We start from the raw sequence: 8722 nt of genomic DNA on the forward strand, positions 1-8722 counted from the left end.
ATCTGTTTCTCGGTGTCTGGATACCCTGATGAAGCACTCGTACTCGTTTTTGATATATTACATCCGCGATCTCTACAGCACAGGAACCCGGTGGTGGAGTGGGCATAGTGATTGTGTAAGGAACCGTGTGAAAATGCTGGAATCAGCCCTCTGGAATGTTATGAATGACATATTTTCTATAATCTTGCCTGTTGACCGCATGACAAAATCGCCAGTACAGAACTTCCAGCAGCGGTATGTTATGAATGGTCGAATTTCTTAGTTTCTTTCTGCCTCAGGTGTTCTTTGTACGAACATCATCTGCCTTCGATGTCTATTTCTTGTTTAAATCAATTGATAGTTTTACGATCTTCATGTTAGCTACCTAGAGCTGGAGGTCACCAGCCACACACTGTTAATCTGGAACCTTTGCAGCTGGATACCGGTTTTCACTTACCCATGTTAAGACTTAATTACAAGAATACTTTTTCACATGTTTTCTTTGTTGCTACACTAGTGTTTCACCCGCCTTTGCCTTACCGGCTGCTTTCACTTGAAACAAATTTATTTGATGTCACGCTACATGCTAAAAAAATAGGCACTTGCCCCCCGTTATTTCCACCCCTGTTCCAAAACATACTATTCTTAATTAGCTGTGTCACCTGTTGAAGGGAAAGGACAAAACATGGACCCCCCTTTTGGACTGGGTCCATGGACCCCTATTTATTATTATTTTCTTGCTAAAAAGTGTCCCAAAGCAGAACTTAATGACCTTTTTAACCTCAGAACGGACGATTTCGTGACAAAGGGGATGTGTTCACTTTGTGACACTGTTTAGATTGGATATCAGTTACAAATTGTTTCATTTTGTCATTTCTAACAATGATTACATTACCCAAAGAGAACAATAACAATGGCTGTTCATTTATCACTGATATTTTATTGTTATAAAATATGTTAAAGTGCCCCTGTGACCAAAAAATCAATTCATATTTTTCTTTGGATTTCAAAACTATGTGAACAAAACACTAAGTGACCCACGTTTTAAGCCTTGATTTCAAAAAGACACCTCTTTATTTTAACTGTAATTTTTCTATTTAATGGTCCGCCATTACTAACATTATGTTCTTGACAGAGCTGGATCGAGGAGAAAATGACGTCGAAGGCTCACTAGTTTAAGAATGCAATACGTGTGTACGCCGCAGAATTAATATGCAGCACGGGGGTTTTGGGCTTTCAGACTTTTAAACTCACGCTTTGCATATATAATAAGCTGCATTCACACGCTGAATTTTAAGCTAGTGAGCCTCTGATGTCACTTTTCCCTGGATCCAACCGGTCAGTTTTGAACGTGAGTAATGGCGGACCATAAAATCCAAAACTTACACTCAAAGTAAACAGCCTTTGGATAAAAATAAAAGCTCAAAATTTTGTCAGGCAGGTGTTAAGCAAACACACTTTTAAAATCTGAAGGAAAAAAGGAATTGTTTTTTTTGATCACAGGGGCACTTTAATGTTTATATATATTGTTCATGTTGGGGCTGGCTAATTTGGAAGTCCATTGTTGGATACATCAGATGAACTTTATTAGGGCTTACAATGATTTGTGAAACGAAACAAAACGAACAGAAATACAGAAAGAATCCTAAAGATTCTTTAAGCTAACCTTAGGCCTAATGTTAGCGTTGGTAAATGGTTAGGGTTGTACCTGCCAGAAATTTTTCATCCATTTGGCAAAATAGTAATTTGACCAAAATTACTATTTTGCGAAGCGGATCGAAATTTTCCAGGCAGGTACAACCCTAGTAAGTGTAAGCCCTTTCTAGAATAATATATAAAGAAAGTTCTTTCCTATTCTGGAAAAAAGCTAATCAGTTTCATGTCCATGAAATTAAAATACATTTATATTTAAAAAGATTAATTTGTTATTTATAATATTACCAGTATAATAAATTGAATAAATGTATGATGTAGTAGGCTATTTTACAATGATAATTTCGTTTCATTATATTGTCCTCATTGGAGTGATTGATTATAACACAATATTTCCTAAATTAAATAGATTTTCACACTGGAAAATGATGTGGGTTGGTGTCTTTGATCCCATTCATGGGTTAAGTAAAATCCAAAGGGCCCCTTCCATTCTAGCCTGTGCACAGCTGCCCACTCTCCGGAAAAAAATCTGAAAGGAGCGTCTGTGATTTACCATTGATAATCGTGTTCGATACCGCGTGATTTTTCCTGGAATGTATGTAAAATGATTTGTTTGTTATTACCCCTCCATCATTACATCATTATTTCTCCCCGTCAACACCGTGAGAGATTTGACGACGAGACCACGAAGAACAATCTACAAAGTGTGTTGAGATGTGTACATATCAAGAAAAATATAAACAGCTCATTGGCAACGATACGGGCTGCTCTGAAGATCAGAGCCGTACCCGGTTGGAAGACTTGCAACAGCATCCTCTCACGAAGCTGGTTCAATCCTCCGTACAGCCAAAACGTCAAAACAAAAGTTGGAAAGTGTTTCCTCACCTTAATCGGCAAGCACTTCCCAAAATCACACCCTTTGCACAGAATTTTCAACCGGAACACTCTCAAAATTAGTTATAGCTGCATGAGCAATGTAAAAACAATTATCTCCAACCAAAATAAAGCCGTCATCAACAAGTCATCAAATCCACCCGCTCAAACTATCAACACTTGCAACTGCCGTGACAAAAGATCCTGCCCTCTAGACGGAAAGTGCAACGTGCGGAATACCATCTATCAAGCAGAGGTCACAACATCTCAGTCAAAGCAAACTTACATCGGTCTTTGCGACACATCATTCAAATCATGTTATAGAAACCACACATGTTCCTTTAGAAATGAACCCTACAGAAATTCCACTGAACTTAGTAAATATGTATGGGGTTTGAAAGACAAGAAAGTCGACTATCGCATTAAATGGCGGATTGTTAGGCATGCGAGATCCTATTCAAATGTAACGAAGAAGTGTAATTTATGTTTGTGGGAGAAATACTATATAATTTGTAGACCGGATTTGGCGACCCTTAACAACAGAAATGAGCTTGTAACAAGTTGCAGACATGCAAAGAAATTCCTTCTCAATAGCGTAATTATTTAAGGCTTATTTTTAGCAGCTCACTGGAAACAGTTTGTATTGTTTAACCGTTGCTATGCACCCCAGCCTATAGTGAATTGCTACCGTTATTTTCAAAATCACTCTAAAACACCATGTATTCCTTCTTTTTGGCAGTTGCCTGATGATTGCTTCGTGAGAAGCATGAAACTCGGAGTAGCAAATAAATGTTTTTAACCTAGTTCAAGTCTACGTATCTATATATAATATATATATATATAATATTTGGTAACACCGAATTTCCTTTTTCAGTCAAACCCCCAGATTGAAACATAACCACGTCTCCAAGGGGACCATCGTCGTCATCGCATTATTGCTTTCTTAGCAAAACATGAGCTAAACCTACACACTCAATACCTTACTGACCCTAGCTATTAAAATAGTACTGAAAAGGTAAAACACGCTCCCTGTAAGCTGACTACTGACTACTGTAAGTGCTCCTCTCCCAACTTGGGAATGATCAATAATTATTTCAAATATGTATCTCCTAACAGGTAAAAATGGATCGCTTTCACTAAGTTAAGTCAGTCCTTAAGTTATTTCAAACATACTACGGTAAACATTAGAGTGTCAGACCCAAGATACATGTACGTATTTTTATCTTAGAAATTCTCATAGCGTTCTTCCAAGAAAATGAGTGCTTGTGGAATCACAACAATACCGAGTATCACGAGAATAGCAATAAAGATTTGCTGTATGATCTACTGGGGAAAGAACTTGAGGACAAGTATGATGTTAAAGACATGAAGAAAAAGAGGAAAGAACTGCTGAAAAGATTTAGACAAGAGCATTCCAAGGCATCTGTGAAACCATCTGGCGCTGGAACATCCGAAATTTACACGCGAACGTGGGAATTTTATGAAAAACTCAAATATGTCACTGTGATCTGTGATGATACACATGTCACTGTTAATTCCATAAGTGAGCCTTCAAAACCCAAAGTTAAGAAGGCTTCTAAACAGCAGCAAAGAGACAGCCGTGAGGATAGAAAACTACAATTGTTTTCTGAAGCTGTGGTGGCAATGAGACAACCTGAAAAGCATCAGGGACAAAATATTTCAATCGAAAATAGTGAAGCTGCAGCATTTGCAAATTATGTCAGTTTAACCTTCTCAAAATTAAATTCAAAAAAACTTCGCAGGGCAAAGAAGTGCATAGGGGATATATTATTTCAGATAGAAGAGAGTGATGAAGTGGAGGTTGCCAGTGGTGCTGCAACTCGATTTAGCACACATGGTAGATACAGCCCTGCTCCAAGTATTTCTTCCTATAGTTCAAGTGAAGCAAATAATAGTTATCAACAGAACATCCCAGCTCCTCATAAAAGCATGCAGATGCATTCCTTTGCACCCATTGAGTATTACTAATACCGAGAAACACGAAGGTATGGTCTTGTCTCAATATGTCATACTCAAAGGCAAAGGTAGTTGTGTTTAAATATGGGTTTTTACAAACCCCAGTGTTTTTCAAATTGATTTATTAATATAATCATGTACGAATTTTTGGGAATCCTCTTGTTGTAATTTGGATACGTTTGAACATATGGACTGCCTTCCCTGACAATACGTTTCACATGACTATGCCAATCAGTCACGAACATTTTTTCATAGAGTGGCTGCTGAAACAACAAAGTTTGCCAAATGTTGGAGCTGAGGGTGGAATTTTATAGCATTTTATGGCAAATATGGACTTGTATAGAAAACGGTAGATTCAATTACCATCAAACCCTCCATTTCATGTCAATCAGTTAAATTTATTGTTGTGAATATTAAATATTGGTCTTTTGACCTTTTCGAGGATTTCTTTTACCCTGCTCAGGTTATAAAAACCTGCTTGTACAAAGAAATACTAACAACTTGTTTCTTCAAATGTTATTTTATTGTGGTTATTGTGAAGTTATATTTAAAAATAAACACTGAATTGTTTCATCTGGTTTTGGTCCCCTCAAACTGCAATGCAGCTGATGCAGCCTGTTTTAATACCTTCCCTATGGTGAGATTTGAATAGCTACACATTTGAAGAATTACGCATGTTATTTCTGTTATGTTATTAAATGTAAACGCAATATGATGGGGCTATACTTAGTAGTGCCCATGTCCTCCTAACTAGAGGGGTTCAGATACTCTGGGGTTTGTCTTTAGGTTTCTTGGCGGGGGTGGGGGTGGCAAACATGAACAAGTGATCTAAATGTTTTTGCAGTAAAATACTTGATATGGGACTCCCTGGGATTGGCATGTCCTTCCTGTGTACCTGTGTAAAAGGTTTATAGCCCACACATATGCCTTTGCCATGACACATCACCTTCATTGTTAAACCACCGAGTGAATTCTTCACGCACATTTTAGCTTCTTTAGAGCAATTCCTTGACGTTGATGGTTGTAAATTAAGGAAAGAATCTGTTGGGATATCTTCTCTCCATGATCCTGGAATAACCTCTGCCGTCTCAGGGTCCTCCCTGTCAACAAGGGTGGGTGGACTATAAATGTTACGACTGCTGGTGTCAGCTCTTAGCCAGTTGTGAAGGGTAAGTGCAGCTAGGGTTACTCCCTTTACTTTAAATGGAGCTAACAGAAAAGGGACTCTAAAGCAACGCCACCTGTTCCCCAGAATTCCCAAAATATTTTCGGAAATTCTTCTTCCCCTTGAAATGCGGTAGTTGGTAATTCTCTGTTCTACAGTGAGATTCCTGCTAGGGTAAGGTTTTAGCATGTACTTAGATAACCCAAATGCCTCATCCCCTGTGAGAACAAAAGGAACTGGAGTTGTTCGGCCAGGAAGTGGACGCGGAGGTGGTATATTTAATGGATTGTCTGAATCATTTAATGCATATTTAAGAGAGCTTCTTCCCCAGGCATGTCCATCTGGGTTTCTTCCATTGGTGCCCACATTCATAATCAGGCCCTGAAACTACAAGGGCAATGATACTTTCGTTTCCCTTGTAGTCGTGGAAGTGTGAACCTGCATAAGCAGGTTTCTGTATAAGAATATGATTACCGTCGATGGCTCCAATGTTGTTTGGTATGTTCCATCTTGAGTTGAACAGTTCTGCGATTTCAGTGCATTTTTCAGCTTGCCTGGGTGTCTGAAGGAAATCTTTTCCAAGCACAGCATAAATTGCATCACACACCTCCATGACAATTCCACTAACAGTTGCCTTTCCGATGCGGAACTGAAAGGAAAGCGATTGAAAAGTCTCACCCGTCGCCAGGAAACGAATCGTTAGGGCTAGCCTCTCGCTTGCAGGGATGGAGATTCTCATACAAGTATCTTGCTTCTTAATATATGGCCCAATCAGATCAGCCAAAGCGACAAATTTTGGATAAGGCATTCTCATATACTCATTGAATCCAGGCGTATCTTCGACAGCTAGTTCCTGAAAAAGTGTATTAAACGCAGCTCTCTCTTCTCGTCGCAGTAGCCACTGTCGAGCCCACATTCTTCTTTCATAAGTGACTGGCATCTCCTCTTCTAACATCGTCATCATAAGCAATAATAGTCTTTTCCTCTTAGCTCTACTCGCCATCTTTCGCCTCAGTAGCATCTAAATGGTTGGTAAAGAAATTTTCCCGCCATATATTCCCGCCAGAAAACACAATGTACAGAAGTGATTGTGTCACTTCTGGGATAATTTATTTGATGTTTCCTCCTCGGGATTTAACCAGTTTTTAAATAATTTACATGAGTACTAGAAATCTTGATCGAATTTTCCCCCCTTTTTGTGTGTTGGCCACATCTGATCGGCAACAAAGCGTTATTCTCCGCTTATATCCGAACTGAATCAGCAACAATGCAGGCACTGAATAATTTCGCTGAACAATCTGCAGTTTGTACTGAGCTGATTTATTTCAATGCTACATTGCTATTTTAATAATTTTGGTTTCTTAAGAAAGCTGCAGAGTGAAAGAATTATGCCGTTTGCCGTCAATTTTTGCTACTCTCCTGTGCAATTGCTCCCCGCGTGTAAACACTACTAGGGAATAGTCCCTGCGACCAGTCCCTTCGTGTAAACTCTTCAGGGGACTAGTTGCAGGGACTAGTCGCAGGGACTAGTCCCCTCGTGTGTGCCGACCTTTAAGTTAAACTTAGTTTACCGAGTTTGTCTACTTCATGTAAGTAAAGTAAGTTACACGCTGGACTGACTCCTGACTTCTATCATGGTGATACAGAGTTTAATTCTTCCGTCATTTTCGAATAAGTTAATTTCGCGAACAGGAAAGATTGCACGTATTTCCTATTTCATATTTTGTCACCAACTACTGGCCTTATAAACTCCTTTGGCTACTAATTTGTCTGACCAAAGAGAACGAGCTAACAGAAAAACCCAAGTTTCATTCTACCTTCTGGTTGACCTTCTTCACCAAGAGGCCGGGCTGTTGACAATACAAATCCGCTTCATATCTGAGGGTAAACTGTCATGTATACAGAGGCGCAAATACCGTATGCTACAGGCTCCTTTTTACCCACTGGGACGAATTTAGCAAGAATGAAATTTCTAAGGTGGGTGTTAAATGCAATAGGACAGTAAGTCCCCTTCAAGGTATTTACACCCAAAAGCCCGACCCCTCAAAACTAGAATACCCAACCCAGCCCAGAATGAAAAAAAAAAAGGAAAAAAAAGTACTTTGATATCAACAAGAGCAAACAGAGAAAAAAATAACTTTGCGACATTTACGACAGATCAATTTAAAAGTACGCACATTATGTCCATCAAAAATCTGGTTTGCTGAAAAGAACTTGTAAGGACTTTAAGGACAGTACTTCATTAAGAACACTTTACTGAAGTCTTGTTAGACCCTTGCTTGAATATTCATGTGAGACCTGGAATCTTCACAAACTTCGTAATACTAATAGATTAGAGTCAATTCAGAGGAGGGCAACTAAGTTTATCCTAAAATCTAATGAGGATAATAATACAAGGCAAAGCCATTAAATTTACAAAGTTTATCTAACAGGAGATTTATGAGGGATGTTGCATTTTTGAAGGGCATTAAAGGTGTTTTTCTGTAAAGATCGTAACTTAGATTATAACTTAAGAAAAATGACTCTTTTTATCTTGTTTGTATGTACAGTAGAACTAATAGTTTTAAAAATAGTTATTTTACCCATATTATGAATGAATGGAATAGCCTACCCGATGATATAAAAGAATCTGCCACTTTTTCTGATTTTAAGCACAAAGTTATAACATGTCATGGTAATAGTTTGTTTTTCTCTTTATTTGTATTAGAATTTTGGATAGTTTAGTTGTTTTTTAAATTTATTTTAGACTTAGGTATGATCTGTATTATATACGTTTCCACATTATCTGGTAGTTTTTGGGGAGTATCCCTCGTATGGTGTCTAGTGCGCTTTTGGATTCTTCCCTGTTGTTTTTCTCCAGTGTATTTGATTAGGTTTATACTATTGGGGAAATTGTAACAAAAAATTATAACCAGTAGGTAGTATTTCTTGGTTGCTTACAGAGTCGTTCAACCATGTTTCAGTTAAACAAATAATATCCAGATCGTAGCTGTAGGTAATGTCTTGAAGAATATGCAGTTTAGGGGAAGACTCGCCTTAAGTATGCATCTTCTCAATCGGTTAATAGTTTTCATG

The 8722-nt window shown here is 38.2% G+C and overlaps 1 pseudogene; it reads right to left on the bottom strand.

Annotated features, from left to right (window-relative positions):
• Window positions 1-5242: 5242 nt before the first annotated feature.
• LOC137968715 (uncharacterized) lies at window positions 5243-6650 on the bottom strand (annotated as a pseudogene).
• Between the last annotated feature and the right edge of the window lie 2072 nt (window positions 6651-8722).

Source organism: Montipora foliosa, chromosome 8 (genome assembly GCF_036669935.1).
Source record: "Montipora foliosa isolate CH-2021 chromosome 8, ASM3666993v2, whole genome shotgun sequence".
Classification (NCBI taxonomy): Eukaryota; Metazoa; Cnidaria; class Anthozoa; order Scleractinia; family Acroporidae; genus Montipora; species Montipora foliosa.